Here is a 19,884-nt window from a genome sequence, read left to right as displayed (position 1 = left end):
CGTCCCACAAGCAGGACAGACCCACCAGAGGTGGTGGCCCAGTGGTACACAGACAGGAGGGAGTGGCCCTGGGAGTCCTCAACGCTGACTCCTGTCCCCATGAACTCTCATGCCATCAGGTGGACTTCAATGTCCATCACCATAAGAACATAAGAAGTAGGAGCAGGAGTCGACCATACAGCCCTTCGAGCCTGCTCCGCCATTCAATAAGATCATGACTGATCTTCGACCTCAACTCCACTTTCCCGCCCGACCCCATATCCCTTGTTCCCCCTAGAGTCCAAATATCTATCTATCCCAGCCTTGAATATAGTCCACGACTCAGCATCCTTCGGGGCAGAGAATTCCAAACATTCACAACCCTCTGAGTGAAGAAATTCCTCCTCATCTCAGTCTTAAATGGTCGACCCCTTATCCTGGGATTGTGACCCCTGGTTCTAGACACTCAACCCAGGGGAAACAACCTCTCAGCATCTACCCTGTCAATCCCACTCAAAATCTTATATGTTTCAGTGAGATCACCTCTCATTCTTCTAAAATCCAGAGAGTATCGGCCCATTCTACACAATCTCTCATCATAGGACAGCCCTCTCATCCCAGGAATCAATCTAGTGAACCTTCGTTGCACCGCCTCTAAGGCAAGTATATCCTTCCTTAGATAAGGAGACCAGAACTGTGCGCAGTACTCCAGGTGTGGTCTCACCAAAGCCCTGTACAATTGTAGTAAGACTTCCTTACTCTTGTGTTCCAACACCCTTGCAATAAAGGCCAACATGCCATTTGCCTTCCTAATTGCTTGCTGTACCTGCATGCTAACTCTTTGTGTTTCCTGTACGAGGACACCTAAATCTCTCTGAATACCAACATTTAATAGTTTCTCACCATTTAAAAAATATTCTGTTTTTCTATTCTTCCTAACAAAGTGAATAACCTCACCTTTCCTCACATTATTCTCTATCTCCCACCTTATTGCCCACTCACTTAATCTGTCTAGATCCCTTTGCAGGCTCCTTGTGTCCTCCTCACAGCTTACTTTTCCACCCAGCTTTGTATCGTCAGCAAATCTGGATACATTGTCCTCGGTCCCTTCATCTAAGTCATTAATATAGATTGTGAATAGCTGAGGCCCAAGCATCCCACTAGTTACAGCCTGCCAACCGGAAAATGACCCGTTTATCCCTACCCGCTGTTTTCTGTCTGTTAGCCACTCCTCTATCCATGCTAATATATTACCCCAACCCCAGGATACCTTATCTTGCGTAGTGTTGTGGTTGTTGGAGGTCAATCACCTCAGCCCCAGGACATCGCTGCAGGAGTTCCTCAGGGCAGCGGATCACCACCACCTTCTCAAGGGCAATTAGGGATGGGTAATAAATGCTGGCCTTGCCAACGACGCCCACATCCCAGGAAGAAATCAAAATAAAACATTTTACGTTGCACCTGATTGAATGCCTTTTGGAAATGCAAATATACGACATCCACTGGTTCCCATTTATCTACCCTGCTAGTTACATCCTCAAAATACTCCAATAAATTTGTTAAACACAATTTCCCTTTCACAAAAACCTAATCATATGATTTTCTGAGTGCATTGTTACCACTTCCTCAATAATGGATTCCAACATTTTCCCGATGACTGATGTCAGGCTAACTGGCCTGTCTTCTCTCTCCCTCCTTCTTGTGGATGATTGCATTCACCTTACGGCCTTGTTGGAATCTTGGCTACAGGTGATTATACAATCCTCCTTAATGCAGCCTCCCCGCCTGGCAGCACCTTCCACCACTTGCCCCGCCTCAACTGCCGTTGTGTCAATCATTAAAAACACATCACCCCAGATGGGACTCGAACCCACAATCCCTGGCTTAGGAAGCCAGTGCCTTACCTATTGGGCCACTGGGGCTGAATACAGAAGATAACCCGCCTGAGGGCAATTGACCGCTCCGAAATGTGACATCTGCCTCAGTTTCAGAGTCTTCGAAAGTTCAGCAGAGATGGGAGCTATTTTCACCCATCATATCTGTCACTGCTCGCGCCATACCAGAGCCACCTACAACAACAACTTGCATTTATATAGCGTCGTTAACATAGTAAAATATTCCAAGGCGCTTCACAGGAGCGATTATCAAACAAAATTTGACACCGAGCCACATAAGGAGATATTAGGACAGGAGTCCTGAACCTTGGTCAAAGAGGTAGGTTTTAAGGAACATTTAAAGGAGGAGAGAGAGGCAGAGATGTTTAGGGAGATACCGTGCCCACTGTCCATTCCCCGACCCTGCCCGCTCTTTGTTTTCAGCAGTGAGCCCTGGAACTTTGCTCAAATTTGATTCCCAATTCCTAGCCTTCTCTGCCATCAATACTAAACTGCTCCACTGGACAACTCAGCTGCTGTGACTCTGATCTTCTATTCAGTTGCTTAAGTTTGAAGGTAACTTTGTCCAGTTTGCAGCCCATCCCCCATCGCTGCTGTGTCTGTCCCACTGGTTTATTTTGCTGCTGTCCGGGTCCTGACCAGAAATTCACTCTCCTGGGCCGACATCCATTTCTGGATCTTATGGTGGCCTCCAACTTCACCACTGCTTTCTGCCACACAACACTTCTCCACATTAACACCTCCAGCGTACCTCTCGGTTACTCTGCCCTCCCAAATCTCTTCAGAATATTTATCAACTTGCGAACACTGCCCTGACCATCGACGAGTTTATTCTGGATGGTTGCATTGACATTCTGGGCCTTGACGGCTATACCATAGTGCCAATCTTAAAAACATATCACCCCAGATGGGACTCGAACCCACAATCCCTGGCTTAGGAGGCCAGTGCCTTATCCATTAGGCCACTGGGGCTGTATACAAAGTAATGAAAATCATGAAACTTAAGGGTCAGTTTGTGACTGCCAAATCATTATTTACAGGGCAAATTATTCTCACCGCAGACAGAAAATCTTTGATTAGGATTTAAAATGCACATTGTTGGGTGGCTAATGAATCGATTCACCCCATTCTCCCCATGTGGCCCGAATACGACGGTAGGTAATCAATCAAACCCAAACTGCACAGCCAGAGTAAAGTTTGTACAGGACACAATTTCAAACTTGGCAGATGACACAAAACTTGGAAGTGCAGTGAACAGTGAGGAGGATAGTGATAGACTTCAAGAGGACATGGACAGGCTGGTGGAATGGGTGGACACGTGACAAATGAAAGTTAACGCAGAAAACTGATACATTTTGCTAGAAGGAATGAAGAGAGGAAATATAAACTAAAGGGTACAATTCTAAAGTGGGTGCATGAACAGACAGAACTAGGGGTGTATGTACACAACTCATTGAAGGTGGCAGGGCAGGTTGAGAAAGCAGTTAAAAAAGCTTACGGGATCCTGGGCTTCATGAATAGAGTTGTAGAGTCATCGAGTCATAACGGCACAGAGGGAGGCCATTCAGCCCATCCAGTCCGTGCCGGCTCTCTTTAGAGCAATCCAGTCAGTCCCATTCCCCCGCTTTATTCCCATAGCCCTGCAAGTTTATTTCCCTCAAGTGCCTATCCTGTCTCCCCTTGAAAACATTGAGTGTCTCCACTTCCACCACTTCCGTCGGCAGCGAGTTCCAGGTCATCACCATTCACTGTGTAAAAAAGTTTTTCTCACATCCCCCCTGTATCTCTTGCCCAATGCCTTAAATCTGTGTCCCCTGGTCCTTGTGCCATCAACTAGTGGGAAGAGCCTTTCCCCGTCTAGCCTATCCAAACCCGTCATAATCTTGTACACCTCTATCAAATCACCCCTCAACCTCCTTTACTCTAACGAAAACAAATCCAGCTTCTCCAACCTGTCCTTATAGCTAAGATCCCCCATCCACGGAACCATTCTGGTAAATCTCCTCTGCACCTTCTCAAGGGCCTTCACATCCTTCCTAAATTGTGGTGACCAGAACTGGATGCAATACTCCCGTTGTGGTCCAACCAGCGCTTTATAAAGGTTCAGCATAACTTCTCTACTTTTGTACTCAAAACCTAAAACCTCTATTTATGAAGCCCAAGATCCCATATGCTTTGTTAACCACTCTCTCAATATGTCCTGCCACCGAGGTATAGAGTAGAAAATCGTGGAAATTATGATGAACCTGTATAAAACACTGATTCGACCCCAACTGGAGTATTGTGTCCAATTCTGGGCACCGCACTTTAGGAAGGATGTGAAGGTCTTGGAGAGGGTGCAGAAAAGATTTACGAGAATGATTCCAGGGATGAGGGACTTTAGTTATGTCGATAGACTGGAGAAGCTGGGGTTGTTTTCCATAGAGCAGAGAAGATTGAGAGAAGATTTGATAGAGGTGTTCAAAATCATGAGGGGTCTGGACAGTGTAGATAGAGAGAAACTGTTCCCATTGGTGGAAGGGTCGAGAACCAGAGGACACAGATTTAAGATGATTGGCGGAACAGTCAAAGGCGACGTGTGGAATAACTTGTTCACTCAGGCTGGTGGAGGCAGATTCAATCACGGCTTTCAAAGGGGAATTGGATAAGTACCTGCAGGAAAAACATTTGCAGGGCTACGGGGAAGGGGCAGGGACAGTGGGACTAGCTGAAGTGGTATTGCAGAGAGCCGGCACGGGCTCGACGGGCCGAATGGCCTCCTTCAGTGCTGTAACCATTCTATGATAACCTTTTGGTCACCTGTCCTAGTATCTCCTTATGTGGCTCGGTGTCAAATTCTGTCTGATAATCGCTCCTGTGAGCCCCTTGGGGCGTTTTACTACTTAACAGACGCTATATAAATGCAAGTTGTTGCTGTAGATGGCTCTGGCACGGCACGTGAGCAGCGGCAGATATGATGGGTGAAAATAGCTTCCCTCTATGCTTAACTTTCCAGGATTAGGGAAATGTGAGGAATTTCATAGCGGTCAATTGTCCTCAGGTGGGGTGCTGTTTGTATTCTGCCCCAGTGGCCTAATGGATAAGGCACTGACCTCCGAAGCCAGGGATTGTGTGTTTGAGTCTCATCTGAGGTGATGTGTTTTTAATGATTGACACTATGGCGGATTAGACGGGGCAAGTGGTGGAAAGTACAGCCAGGCGGGGAGGCTGCATTAATCGTAACTTGTGAGCCAAGTTTCCGTCAAGGCCGTGGTGTCAATGCAATCATCCGCAATAAGCTCAAGGGTGGTAAGGGCCTTGTGGACAAGTGGATCAACATTTCGAGGAAGTGGGAGCAGGAATTTGGGAGGGCCGAGTGACCAAGAGGTTTGCTGGAGGTATTTCTGTGGAAATTTCCAGGGCTGACTGATGTAAACAAAGAGGTGGATGGTCAGTGGGCCCAGGTAACTTTAAACTTGTAGCTTGGGCTAGAATGCAACCACACAGGATCATACCTATCAGCCAAGGTCCCAGACTCCTCCATCACCATCCCTGGGTATGTCCCGTCCCACAAGCAGGACAGACCCACCAGAGGTGGTGGCCCAGTGGTACACAGACAGGAGGGAGTGGCCCTGGGAGTCCTCAACGCTGACTCCTGTCCCCATGAACTCTCATGCCATCAGGTGGACTTCAATGTCCATCACCATAAGAACATAAGAAGTAGGAGCAGGAGTCGACCATACAGCCCTTCGAGCCTGCTCCGCCATTCAATAAGATCATGACTGATCTTCGACCTCAACTCCACTTTCCCGCCCGACCCCATATCCCTTGTTCCCCCTAGAGTCCAAATATCTATCTATCCCAGCCTTGAATATAGTCCACGACTCAGCATCCTTCGGGGCAGAGAATTCCAAACATTCACAACCCTCTGAGTGAAGAAATTCCTCCTCATCTCAGTCTTAAATGGTCGACCCCTTATCCTGGGATTGTGACCCCTGGTTCTAGACACTCAACCCAGGGGAAACAACCTCTCAGCATCTACCCTATCAATCCCACTCAAAATCTTATATGTTTCAGTGAGATCACCTCTCATTCTTCTAAAATCCAGAGAGTATCGGCCCATTCTACACAATCTCTCATCATAGGACAGCCCTCTCATCCCAGGAATCAATCTAGTGAACCTTCGTTGCACCGCCTCTAAGGCAAGTATATCCTTCCTTAGATAAGGAGACCAGAACTGTGCGCAGTACTCCAGGTGTGGTCTCACCAAAGCCCTGTACAATTGTAGTAAGACTTCCTTACTCTTGTGTTCCAACACCCTTGCAATAAAGGCCAACATGCCATTTGCCTTCCTAATTGCTTGCTGTACCTGCATGCTAACTCTCTGTGTTTCCTGTACGAGGACACCTAAATCTCTCTGAACACCAACATTTAATAGTTTCTCACCATTTAAAAAATATTCTGTTTTTCTATTCTTCCTAACAAAGTGAATAACCTCACCTTTCCTCACATTATTCTCTATCTCCCACCTTATTGCCCACTCACTTAATCTGTCTAGATCCCTTTGCAGGCTCCTTGTGTCCTCCTCACAGCTTACTTTTCCACCCAGCTTTGTATCGTCAGCAAATCTGGATACATTGTCCTCGGTCCCTTCATCTAAGTCATTAATATAGATTGTGAATAGCTGAGGCCCAAGCATCCCACTAGTTACAGCCTGCCAACCGGAAAATGACCCGTTTATCCCTACCCGCTGTTTTCTGTCTGTTAGCCACTCCTCTATCCATGCTAATATATTACCCCAACCCCAGGATACCTTATCTTGCGTAGTGTTGTGGTTGTTGGAGGTCAATCACCTCAGCCCCAGGACATCGCTGCAGGAGTTCCTCAGGGCAGCAGCTCACCACCACCTTCTCAAGGGCAATTAGGGATGGGTAATAAATGCTGGCCTTGCCAACGACGCCCACATCCCAGGAAGAAATCAAAATAAAACATTTTACGTTGCACCTGATTGAATGCCTTTTGGAAATGCAAATATACGACATCCACTGGTTCCCATTTATCTACCCTGCTAGTTACATCCTCAAAATACTCCAATAAATTTGTTAAACACAATTTCCCTTTCACAAAAACCTAATCATATGATTTTCTGAGTGCATTGTTACCACTTCCTCAATAATGGATTCCAACATTTTCCCGATGACTGATGTCAGGCTAACTGGCCTGTCTTCTCTCTCCCTCCTTCTTGTGGATGATTGCATTGACCTTACGGCCTTGTTGGAATCTTGGCTACAGGTGATAATACAATCCTCCTTAATGCAGCCTCCCCGCCTGGCAGCACCTTCCACCACTTGCCCCGCCTAAACTGCCGTTGTGTCAATCATTAAAAACACATCACCCCAGATGAGACTCGAACCCACAATCCCTGGCTTAGGAAGTCAGTGCCTTACCTATTGGGCCACTGGGGCTGAATACAGAAGATAACCCGCCTGAGGGCAATTGACCGCTCCGAAATGTGACATCTGCCTCAGTTTCAGAGTCTTCGAAAGTTCAGCAGAGATGGGAGCTATTTTCACCCATCATATCTGTCACTGCTCGCGCCATACCAGAGCCACCTACAACAACAACTTGCATTTATATAGCGTCGTTAACATAGTAAAATATTCCAAGGCGCTTCACAGGAGCGATTATCAAACAAAATTTGACACCGAGCCACATAAGGAGATATTAGGACAGGAGTCCTGAACCTTGGTCAAAGAGGTAGGTTTTAAGGAACATTTAAAGGAGGAGAGAGAGGCAGAGATGTTTAGGGAGATACCGTGCCCACTGTCCATTCCCCGACCCTGCCCGCTGCCCGCTCTTTGTTTTCAGCAGTGAGCCCTGGAACTTTGCTCAAATTTGATTCCCAATTCCTAGCCTTCTCTGCCATCAATACTAAACTGCTCCACTGGACAACTCAGCTGCTGTGACTCTGATCTTCTATTCAGTTGCTTAAGTTTGAAGGTGACTTTGTCCAGTTTGCAGCCCATCCCCCATCGCTGCTGTGTCTGTCCCACTGGTTTATTTTGCTGCTGTCCGGGTCCTGACCAGAAATTCACTCTCCTGGGCCGACATCCATTTCTGGATCTTATGGTGGCCTCCAACTTCACCACTGCTTTCTGCCACACAACACTTCTCCACATTAACACCTCCAGCGTACCTCTCGGTTACTCTGCCCTCCCAAATCTCTTCAGAATATTTATCAACTTGCAAACACTGCCCTGACCATCGACGAGTTTATTCTGGATGGTTGCATTGACATTCTGGGCCTTGACGGCTATACCATAGTGCCAATCTTAAAAACATATCACCCCAGATGGGACTCGAACCCACAATCCCTGGCTTAGGAGGCCAGTGCCTTATCCATTAGGCCACTGGGGCTGTATACAAAGTAATGAAAATCATGAAACTTAAGGGTCAGTTTGTGACTGCCAAATCATTATTTACAGGGCAAATTATTCTCACCGCAGACAGAAAATCTTTGATTAGGATTTAAAATGCACATTGTTGGGTGGCTAATGAATCGATTCACCCCATTCTCCCCATGTGGCCCGAATACGACGGTAGGTAATCAATCAAACCCAAACTGCACAGCCAGAGTAAAGTTTGTACAGGACACAATTTCAAACTTGGCAGATGACACAAAACTTGGAAGTGCAGTGAACAGTGAGGAGGATAGTGATAGACTTCAAGAGGACATGGACAGGCTGGTGGAATGGGTGGACACGTGACAAATGAAAGTTAACGCAGAAAACTGATACATTTTGCTAGAAGGAATGAAGAGAGGAAATATAAACTAAAGGGTACAATTCTAAAGTGGGTGCATGAACAGACAGAACTAGGGGTGTATGTACACAACTCATTGAAGGTGGCAGGGCAGGTTGAGAAAGCAGTTAAAAAAGCTTACGGGATCCTGGGCTTCATGAATAGAGTTGTAGAGTCATCGAGTCATAACGGCACAGAGGGAGGCCATTCAGCCCATCCAGTCCGTGCCGGCTCTCTTTAGAGCAATCCAGTCAGTCCCATTCCCCCGCTTTATTCCCATAGCCCTGCAAGTTTATTTCCCTCAAGTGCCTATCCTGTCTCCCCTTGAAAACATTGAGTGTCTCCACTTCCACCACTTCCGTCGGCAGCGAGTTCCAGGTCATCACCATTCACTGTGTAAAAAAGTTTTTCTCACATCCCCCCTGTATCTCTTGCCCAATGCCTTAAATCTGTGTCCCCTGGTCCTTGTGCCATCAACTAGTGGGAAGAGCCTTTCCCCGTCTAGCCTATCCAAACCCGTCATAATCTTGTACACCTCTATCAAATCACCCCTCAACCTCCTTTACTCTAACGAAAACAAATCCAGCTTCTCCAACCTGTCCTTATAGCTAAGATCCCCCATCCACGGAACCATTCTGGTAAATCTCCTCTGCACCTTCTCAAGGGCCTTCACATCCTTCCTAAATTGTGGTGACCAGAACTGGATGCAATACTCCCGTTGTGGTCCAACCAGCGCTTTATAAAGGTTCAGCATAACTTCTCTACTTTTGTACTCAAAACCTAAAACCTCTATTTATGAAGCCCAAGATCCCATATGCTTTGTTAACCACTCTCTCAATATGTCCTGCCACCGAGGTATAGAGTAGAAAATCGTGGAAATTATGATGAACCTGTATAAAACACTGATTCGACCCCAACTGGAGTATTGTGTCCAATTCTGGGCACCGCACTTTAGGAAGGATGTGAAGGTCTTGGAGAGGGTGCAGAAAAGATTTACGAGAATGATTCCAGGGATGAGGGACTTTAGTTATGTCGATAGACTGGAGAAGCTGGGGTTGTTTTCCATAGAGCAGAGAAGATTGAGAGAAGATTTGATAGAGGTGTTCAAAATCATGAGGGGTCTGGACAGTGTAGATAGAGAGAAACTGTTCCCATTGGTGGAAGGGTCGAGAACCAGAGGACACAGATTTAAGATGATTGGCGGAACAGTCAAAGGCGACGTGTGGAATAACTTGTTCACTCAGGCTGGTGGAGGCAGATTCAATCACGGCTTTCAAAGGGGAATTGGATAAGTACCTGCAGGAAAAACATTTGCAGGGCTACGGGGAAGGGGCAGGGACAGTGGGACTAGCTGAAGTGGTATTGCAGAGAGCCGGCACGGGCTCGACGGGCCGAATGGCCTCCTTCAGTGCTGTAACCATTCTATGATAACCTTTTGGTCACCTGTCCTAGTATCTCCTTATGTGGCTCGGTGTCAAATTCTGTCTGATAATCGCTCCTGTGAGCCCCTTGGGGCGTTTTACTACTTAACAGACGCTATATAAATGCAAGTTGTTGCTGTAGATGGCTCTGGCACGGCACGTGAGCAGCGGCAGATATGATGGGTGAAAATAGCTTCCCTCTATGCTTAACTTTCCAGGATTAGGGAAATGTGAGGAATTTCATAGCGGTCAATTGTCCTCAGGTGGGGTGCTGTTTGTATTCTGCCCCAGTGGCCTAATGGATAAGGCACTGACCTCCGAAGCCAGGGATTGTGTGTTTGAGTCTCATCTGAGGTGATGTGTTTTTAATGATTGACACTATGGCGGATTAGACGGGGCAAGTGGTGGAAAGTACAGCCAGGCGGGGAGGCTGCATTAATCGTAACTTGTGAGCCAAGTTTCCGTCAAGGCCGTGGTGTCAATGCAATCATCCGCAATAAGCTCAAGGGTGGTAAGGGCCTTGTGGACAAGTGGATCAACATTTCGAGGAAGTGGGAGCAGGAATTTGGGAGGGCCGAGTGACCAAGAGGTTTGCTGGAGGTATTTCTGTGGAAATTTCCAGGGCTGACTGATGTAAACAAAGAGGTGGATGGTCAGTGGGCCCAGGTAACTTTAAACTTGTAGCTTGGGCTAGAATGCAACCACACAGGATCATACCTATCAGCCAAGGTCCCAGACTCCTCCATCACCATCCCTGGGTATGTCCCGTCCCACAAGCAGGACAGACCCACCAGAGGTGGTGGCCCAGTGGTACACAGACAGGAGGGAGTGGCCCTGGGAGTCCTCAACGCTGACTCCTGTCCCCATGAACTCTCATGCCATCAGGTGGACTTCAATGTCCATCACCATAAGAACATAAGAAGTAGGAGCAGGAGTCGACCATACAGCCCTTCGAGCCTGCTCCGCCATTCAATAAGATCATGACTGATCTTCGACCTCAACTCCACTTTCCCGCCCGACCCCATATCCCTTGTTCCCCCTAGAGTCCAAATATCTATCTATCCCAGCCTTGAATATAGTCCACGACTCAGCATCCTTCGGGGCAGAGAATTCCAAACATTCACAACCCTCTGAGTGAAGAAATTCCTCCTCATCTCAGTCTTAAATGGTCGACCCCTTATCCTGGGATTGTGACCCCTGGTTCTAGACACTCAACCCAGGGGAAACAACCTCTCAGCATCTACCCTATCAATCCCACTCAAAATCTTATATGTTTCAGTGAGATCACCTCTCATTCTTCTAAAATCCAGAGAGTATCGGCCCATTCTACACAATCTCTCATCATAGGACAGCCCTCTCATCCCAGGAATCAATCTAGTGAACCTTCGTTGCACCGCCTCTAAGGCAAGTATATCCTTCCTTAGATAAGGAGACCAGAACTGTGCGCAGTACTCCAGGTGTGGTCTCACCAAAGCCCTGTACAATTGTAGTAAGACTTCCTTACTCTTGTGTTCCAACACCCTTGCAATAAAGGCCAACATGCCATTTGCCTTCCTAATTGCTTGCTGTACCTGCATGCTAACTCTCTGTGTTTCCTGTACGAGGACACCTAAATCTCTCTGAACACCAACATTTAATAGTTTCTCACCATTTAAAAAATATTCTGTTTTTCTATTCTTCCTAACAAAGTGAATAACCTCACCTTTCCTCACATTATTCTCTATCTCCCACCTTATTGCCCACTCACTTAATCTGTCTAGATCCCTTTGCAGGCTCCTTGTGTCCTCCTCACAGCTTACTTTTCCACCCAGCTTTGTATCGTCAGCAAATCTGGATACATTGTCCTCGGTCCCTTCATCTAAGTCATTAATATAGATTGTGAATAGCTGAGGCCCAAGCATCCCACTAGTTACAGCCTGCCAACCGGAAAATGACCCGTTTATCCCTACCCGCTGTTTTCTGTCTGTTAGCCACTCCTCTATCCATGCTAATATATTACCCCAACCCCAGGATACCTTATCTTGCGTAGTGTTGTGGTTGTTGGAGGTCAATCACCTCAGCCCCAGGACATCGCTGCAGGAGTTCCTCAGGGCAGCAGCTCACCACCACCTTCTCAAGGGCAATTAGGGATGGGTAATAAATGCTGGCCTTGCCAACGACGCCCACATCCCAGGAAGAAATCAAAATAAAACATTTTACGTTGCACCTGATTGAATGCCTTTTGGAAATGCAAATATACGACATCCACTGGTTCCCATTTATCTACCCTGCTAGTTACATCCTCAAAATACTCCAATAAATTTGTTAAACACAATTTCCCTTTCACAAAAACCTAATCATATGATTTTCTGAGTGCATTGTTACCACTTCCTCAATAATGGATTCCAACATTTTCCCGATGACTGATGTCAGGCTAACTGGCCTGTCTTCTCTCTCCCTCCTTCTTGTGGATGATTGCATTGACCTTACGGCCTTGTTGGAATCTTGGCTACAGGTGATAATACAATCCTCCTTAATGCAGCCTCCCCGCCTGGCAGCACCTTCCACCACTTGCCCCGCCTAAACTGCCGTTGTGTCAATCATTAAAAACACATCACCCCAGATGAGACTCGAACCCACAATCCCTGGCTTAGGAAGTCAGTGCCTTACCTATTGGGCCACTGGGGCTGAATACAGAAGATAACCCGCCTGAGGGCAATTGACCGCTCCGAAATGTGACATCTGCCTCAGTTTCAGAGTCTTCGAAAGTTCAGCAGAGATGGGAGCTATTTTCACCCATCATATCTGTCACTGCTCGCGCCATACCAGAGCCACCTACAACAACAACTTGCATTTATATAGCGTCGTTAACATAGTAAAATATTCCAAGGCGCTTCACAGGAGCGATTATCAAACAAAATTTGACACCGAGCCACATAAGGAGATATTAGGACAGGAGTCCTGAACCTTGGTCAAAGAGGTAGGTTTTAAGGAACATTTAAAGGAGGAGAGAGAGGCAGAGATGTTTAGGGAGATACCGTGCCCACTGTCCATTCCCCGACCCTGCCCGCTGCCCGCTCTTTGTTTTCAGCAGTGAGCCCTGGAACTTTGCTCAAATTTGATTCCCAATTCCTAGCCTTCTCTGCCATCAATACTAAACTGCTCCACTGGACAACTCAGCTGCTGTGACTCTGATCTTCTATTCAGTTGCTTAAGTTTGAAGGTGACTTTGTCCAGTTTGCAGCCCATCCCCCATCGCTGCTGTGTCTGTCCCACTGGTTTATTTTGCTGCTGTCCGGGTCCTGACCAGAAATTCACTCTCCTGGGCCGACATCCATTTCTGGATCTTATGGTGGCCTCCAACTTCACCACTGCTTTCTGCCACACAACACTTCTCCACATTAACACCTCCAGCGTACCTCTCGGTTACTCTGCCCTCCCAAATCTCTTCAGAATATTTATCAACTTGCAAACACTGCCCTGACCATCGACGAGTTTATTCTGGATGGTTGCATTGACATTCTGGGCCTTGACGGCTATACCATAGTGCCAATCTTAAAAACATATCACCCCAGATGGGACTCGAACCCACAATCCCTGGCTTAGGAGGCCAGTGCCTTATCCATTAGGCCACTGGGGCTGTATACAAAGTAATGAAAATCATGAAACTTAAGGGTCAGTTTGTGACTGCCAAATCATTATTTACAGGGCAAATTATTCTCACCGCAGACAGAAAATCTTTGATTAGGATTTAAAATGCACATTGTTGGGTGGCTAATGAATCGATTCACCCCATTCTCCCCATGTGGCCCGAATACGACGGTAGGTAATCAATCAAACCCAAACTGCACAGCCAGAGTAAAGTTTGTACAGGACACAATTTCAAACTTGGCAGATGACACAAAACTTGGAAGTGCAGTGAACAGTGAGGAGGATAGTGATAGACTTCAAGAGGACATGGACAGGCTGGTGGAATGGGTGGACACGTGACAAATGAAAGTTAACGCAGAAAACTGATACATTTTGCTAGAAGGAATGAAGAGAGGAAATATAAACTAAAGGGTACAATTCTAAAGTGGGTGCATGAACAGACAGAACTAGGGGTGTATGTACACAACTCATTGAAGGTGGCAGGGCAGGTTGAGAAAGCAGTTAAAAAAGCTTACGGGATCCTGGGCTTCATGAATAGAGTTGTAGAGTCATCGAGTCATAACGGCACAGAGGGAGGCCATTCAGCCCATCCAGTCCGTGCCGGCTCTCTTTAGAGCAATCCAGTCAGTCCCATTCCCCCGCTTTATTCCCATAGCCCTGCAAGTTTATTTCCCTCAAGTGCCTATCCTGTCTCCCCTTGAAAACATTGAGTGTCTCCACTTCCACCACTTCCGTCGGCAGCGAGTTCCAGGTCATCACCATTCACTGTGTAAAAAAGTTTTTCTCACATCCCCCCTGTATCTCTTGCCCAATGCCTTAAATCTGTGTCCCCTGGTCCTTGTGCCATCAACTAGTGGGAAGAGCCTTTCCCCGTCTAGCCTATCCAAACCCGTCATAATCTTGTACACCTCTATCAAATCACCCCTCAACCTCCTTTACTCTAACGAAAACAAATCCAGCTTCTCCAACCTGTCCTTATAGCTAAGATCCCCCATCCACGGAACCATTCTGGTAAATCTCCTCTGCACCTTCTCAAGGGCCTTCACATCCTTCCTAAATTGTGGTGACCAGAACTGGATGCAATACTCCCGTTGTGGTCCAACCAGCGCTTTATAAAGGTTCAGCATAACTTCTCTACTTTTGTACTCAAAACCTAAAACCTCTATTTATGAAGCCCAAGATCCCATATGCTTTGTTAACCACTCTCTCAATATGTCCTGCCACCGAGGTATAGAGTAGAAAATCGTGGAAATTATGATGAACCTGTATAAAACACTGATTCGACCCCAACTGGAGTATTGTGTCCAATTCTGGGCACCGCACTTTAGGAAGGATGTGAAGGTCTTGGAGAGGGTGCAGAAAAGATTTACGAGAATGATTCCAGGGATGAGGGACTTTAGTTATGTCGATAGACTGGAGAAGCTGGGGTTGTTTTCCATAGAGCAGAGAAGATTGAGAGAAGATTTGATAGAGGTGTTCAAAATCATGAGGGGTCTGGACAGTGTAGATAGAGAGAAACTGTTCCCATTGGTGGAAGGGTCGAGAACCAGAGGACACAGATTTAAGATGATTGGCGGAACAGTCAAAGGCGACGTGTGGAATAACTTGTTCACTCAGGCTGGTGGAGGCAGATTCAATCACGGCTTTCAAAGGGGAATTGGATAAGTACCTGCAGGAAAAACATTTGCAGGGCTACGGGGAAGGGGCAGGGACAGTGGGACTAGCTGAAGTGGTATTGCAGAGAGCCGGCACGGGCTCGACGGGCCGAATGGCCTCCTTCAGTGCTGTAACCATTCTATGATAACCTTTTGGTCACCTGTCCTAGTATCTCCTTATGTGGCTCGGTGTCAAATTCTGTCTGATAATCGCTCCTGTGAGCCCCTTGGGGCGTTTTACTACTTAACAGACGCTATATAAATGCAAGTTGTTGCTGTAGATGGCTCTGGCACGGCACGTGAGCAGCGGCAGATATGATGGGTGAAAATAGCTTCCCTCTATGCTTAACTTTCCAGGATTAGGGAAATGTGAGGAATTTCATAGCGGTCAATTGTCCTCAGGTGGGGTGCTGTTTGTATTCTGCCCCAGTGGCCTAATGGATAAGGCACTGACCTCCGAAGCCAGGGATTGTGTGTTTGAGTCTCATCTGAGGTGATGTGTTTTTAATGATTGACACTATGGCGGATTAGACGGGGCAAGTGGTGGAAAGTACAGCCAGGCGGGGAGGCTGCATTAATCGTAACTTGTGAGCCAAGTTTCCGTCAAGGCCGTGGTGTCAATGCAATCATCCGCAATAAGCTCAAGGGTGGTAAGGGCCTTGTGGACAAGTGGATCAACATTTCGAGGAAGTGGGAGCAGGAATTTGGGAGGGCCGAGTGACCAAGAGGTTTGCTGGAGGTATTTCTGTGGAAATTTCCAGGGCTGACTGATGTAAACAAAGAGGTGGATGGTCAGTGGGCCCAGGTAACTTTAAACTTGTAGCTTGGGCTAGAATGCAACCACACAGGATCATACCTATCAGCCAAGGTCCCAGACTCCTCCATCACCATCCCTGGGTATGTCCCGTCCCACAAGCAGGACAGACCCACCAGAGGTGGTGGCCCAGTGGTACACAGACAGGAGGGAGTGGCCCTGGGAGTCCTCAACGCTGACTCCTGTCCCCATGAACTCTCATGCCATCAGGTGGACTTCAATGTCCATCACCATAAGAACATAAGAAGTAGGAGCAGGAGTCGACCATACAGCCCTTCGAGCCTGCTCCGCCATTCAATAAGATCATGACTGATCTTCGACCTCAACTCCACTTTCCCGCCCGACCCCATATCCCTTGTTCCCCCTAGAGTCCAAATATCTATCTATCCCAGCCTTGAATATAGTCCACGACTCAGCATCCTTCGGGGCAGAGAATTCCAAACATTCACAACCCTCTGAGTGAAGAAATTCCTCCTCATCTCAGTCTTAAATGGTCGACCCCTTATCCTGGGATTGTGACCCCTGGTTCTAGACACTCAACCCAGGGGAAACAACCTCTCAGCATCTACCCTGTCAATCCCACTCAAAATCTTATATGTTTCAGTGAGATCACCTCTCATTCTTCTAAAATCCAGAGAGTATCGGCCCATTCTACACAATCTCTCATCATAGGACAGCCCTCTCATCCCAGGAATCAATCTAGTGAACCTTCGTTGCACCGCCTCTAAGGCAAGTATATCCTTCCTTAGATAAGGAGACCAGAACTGTGCGCAGTACTCCAGGTGTGGTCTCACCAAAGCCCTGTACAATTGTAGTAAGACTTCCTTACTCTTGTGTTCCAACACCCTTGCAATAAAGGCCAACATGCCATTTGCCTTCCTAATTGCTTGCTGTACCTGCATGCTAACTCTCTGTGTTTCCTGTACGAGGACACCTAAATCTCTCTGAACACCAACATTTAATAGTTTCTCACCATTTAAAAAATATTCTGTTTTTCTATTCTTCCTAACAAAGTGAATAACCTCACCTTTCCTCACATTATTCTCTATCTCCCACCTTATTGCCCACTCACTTAATCTGTCTAGATCCCTTTGCAGGCTCCTTGTGTCCTCCTCACAGCTTACTTTTCCACCCAGCTTTGTATCGTCAGCAAATCTGGATACATTGTCCTCGGTCCCTTCATCTAAGTCATTAATATAGATTGTGAATAGCTGAGGCCCAAGCATCCCACTAGTTACAGCCTGCCAACCGGAAAATGACCCGTTTATCCCTACCCGCTGTTTTCTGTCTGTTAGCCACTCCTCTATCCATGCTAATATATTACCCCAACCCCAGGATACCTTATCTTGCGTAGTGTTGTGGTTGTTGGAGGTCAATCACCTCAGCCCCAGGACATCGCTGCAGGAGTTCCTCAGGGCAGCAGCTCACCACCACCTTCTCAAGGGCAATTAGGGATGGGTAATAAATGCTGGCCTTGCCAACGACGCCCACATCCCAGGAAGAAATCAAAATAAAACATTTTACGTTGCACCTGATTGAATGCCTTTTGGAAATGCAAATATACGACATCCACTGGTTCCCATTTATCTACCCTGCTAGTTACATCCTCAAAATACTCCAATAAATTTGTTAAACACAATTTCCCTTTCACAAAAACCTAATCATATGATTTTCTGAGTGCATTGTTACCACTTCCTCAATAATGGATTCCAACATTTTCCCGATGACTGATGTCAGGCTAACTGGCCTGTCTTCTCTCTCCCTCCTTCTTGTGGATGATTGCATTCACCTTACGGCCTTGTTGGAATCTTGGCTACAGGTGATAATACAATCCTCCTTAATGCAGCCTCCCCGCCTGGCAGCACCTTCCACCACTTGCCCCGCCTAAACTGCCGTTGTGTCAATCATTAAAAACACATCACCCCAGATAAGACTCGAACCCACAATCCCTGGCTTAGGAAGTCAGTGCCTTACCTATTGGGCCACTGGGGCTGAATACAGAAGATAACCCGCCTGAGGGCAATTGACCGCTCCGAAATGTGACATCTGCCTCAGTTTCAGAGTCTTCGAAAGTTCAGCAGAGATGGGAGCTATTTTCACCCATCATATCTGTCACTGCTCGCGCCATACCAGAGCCACCTACAACAACAACTTGCATTTATATAGCGTCGTTAACATAGTAAAATATTCCAAGGCGCTTCACAGGAGCGATTATCAAACAAAATTTGACACCGAGCCACATAAGGAGATATTAGGACAGGAGTCCTGAACCTTGGTCAAAGAGGTAGGTTTTAAGGAACATTTAAAGGAGGAGAGAGAGGCAGAGATGTTTAGGGAGATACCGTGCCCACTGTCCATTCCACGACCCTGCCCGCTCTTTGTTTTCAGCAGTGAGCCCTGGAACTTTGCTCAAATTTGATTCCCAATTCCTGGCCTTCTCTGCCATCAATACTAAACTGCTCCACTGGACAACTCAGCTGCTGTGACTCTGATCTTCTATTCAGTTGCTTAAGTTTGAAGGTAACTTTGTCCAGTTTGCAGCCAACTTTGTCCAGTTTGCAGCCCATCCCCCATCGCTGCTGTGTCTGTGACTGTCCCACTGGTTTATTTTGCTGCTGTCCGGGTCCTGACCAGAAATTCACTCTCCTGGGCCGACATCCATTTCTGGATCTTATGGTGGCCTCCAACTTCACCACTGCTTTCTGCCACACAACACTTCTCCACATTAACACCTCCAGCGTACCTCTCGGTTACTCTGCCCTCCCAAATCTCTTCAGAATATTTATCAACCTGCGAACACTGCCCTGACCATCGACGAGTTTATTCTGGATGGTTGCATTGACATTCTGGGCCTTGACGGCTATACCATAGTGCCAATCTTAAAAACATATCACCCCAGATGGGACTCGAACCCACAATCCCTGGCTTAGGAGGCCAGTGCCTTATCCATTAGGCCACTGGGGCTGTATACAAAGTAATGAAAATCATGAAACTTAAGGGTCAGTTTGTGACTGCCAAATCATTATTTACAGGGCAAATTATTCTCACCGCAGACAGAAAATCTTTGATTAGGATTTAAAATGCACATTGTTGGGTGGCTAATGAATCGATTCACCCCATTCTCCCCATGTGGCCCGAATACGACGGTAGGTAATCAATCAAACCCAAACTGCACAGCCAGAGTAAAGTTTGTACAGGACACAATTTCAAACTTGGCAGATGACACAAAACTTGGAAGTGCAGTGAACAGTGAGGAGGATAGTGATAGACTTCAAGAGGACATGGACAGGCTGGTGGAATGGGTGGACACGTGACAAATGAAAGTTAACGCAGAAAACTGATACATTTTGCTAGAAGGAATGAAGAGAGGAAATATAAACTAAAGGGTACAATTCTAAAGTGGGTGCATGAACAGACAGAACTAGGGGTGTATGTACACAACTCATTGAAGGTGGCAGGGCAGGTTGAGAAAGCAGTTAAAAAAGCTTACGGGATCCTGGGCTTCATGAATAGAGTTGTAGAGTCATCGAGTCATAACGGCACAGAGGGAGGCCATTCAGCCCATCCAGTCCGTGCCGGCTCTCTTTAGAGCAATCCAGTCAGTCCCATTCCCCCGCTTTATTCCCATAGCCCTGCAAGTTTATTTCCCTCAAGTGCCTATCCAGTCTCCCCTTGAAAACATTGAGTGTCTCCACTTCCACCACTTCCGT

At 46.9% G+C, this 19,884-nt stretch overlaps 5 non-coding genes across 5 annotated transcripts; all 5 read right to left on the bottom strand.

Moving 5' to 3' along the window:
• Positions 1-1,828: 1,828 nt before the first annotated feature.
• On the bottom strand, positions 1,829-1,901 carry trnar-ccu (transfer RNA arginine (anticodon CCU)). Its single transcript has one exon. It is a non-coding gene; the product is annotated as a tRNA-Arg (tRNA).
• Positions 1,902-2,773: 872 nt separating this feature from the next.
• On the bottom strand, positions 2,774-2,846 carry trnar-ccu (transfer RNA arginine (anticodon CCU)). Its single transcript has one exon. It is a non-coding gene; the product is annotated as a tRNA-Arg (tRNA).
• Positions 2,847-8,197: 5,351 nt separating this feature from the next.
• On the bottom strand, positions 8,198-8,270 carry trnar-ccu (transfer RNA arginine (anticodon CCU)). Its single transcript has one exon. It is a non-coding gene; the product is annotated as a tRNA-Arg (tRNA).
• Positions 8,271-13,621: 5,351 nt separating this feature from the next.
• On the bottom strand, positions 13,622-13,694 carry trnar-ccu (transfer RNA arginine (anticodon CCU)). Its single transcript has one exon. It is a non-coding gene; the product is annotated as a tRNA-Arg (tRNA).
• A 5,371-nt stretch (positions 13,695-19,065) lies between these two features.
• trnar-ccu (transfer RNA arginine (anticodon CCU)) lies at positions 19,066-19,138 on the bottom strand. Its single transcript has one exon. It is a non-coding gene; the product is annotated as a tRNA-Arg (tRNA).
• Positions 19,139-19,884: the final 746 nt, after the last annotated feature.

This window comes from Somniosus microcephalus, chromosome 28 (assembly GCF_052327205.1).
Source record: "Somniosus microcephalus isolate GS21.2 chromosome 28, FLI_Smic_1.0, whole genome shotgun sequence".
Classification (NCBI taxonomy): Eukaryota; Metazoa; Chordata; class Chondrichthyes; order Squaliformes; family Somniosidae; genus Somniosus; species Somniosus microcephalus.
The sequence above is the reverse complement of the archived record's forward strand: the minus strand, read 5'-3'. Positions and strand labels throughout refer to the sequence as shown.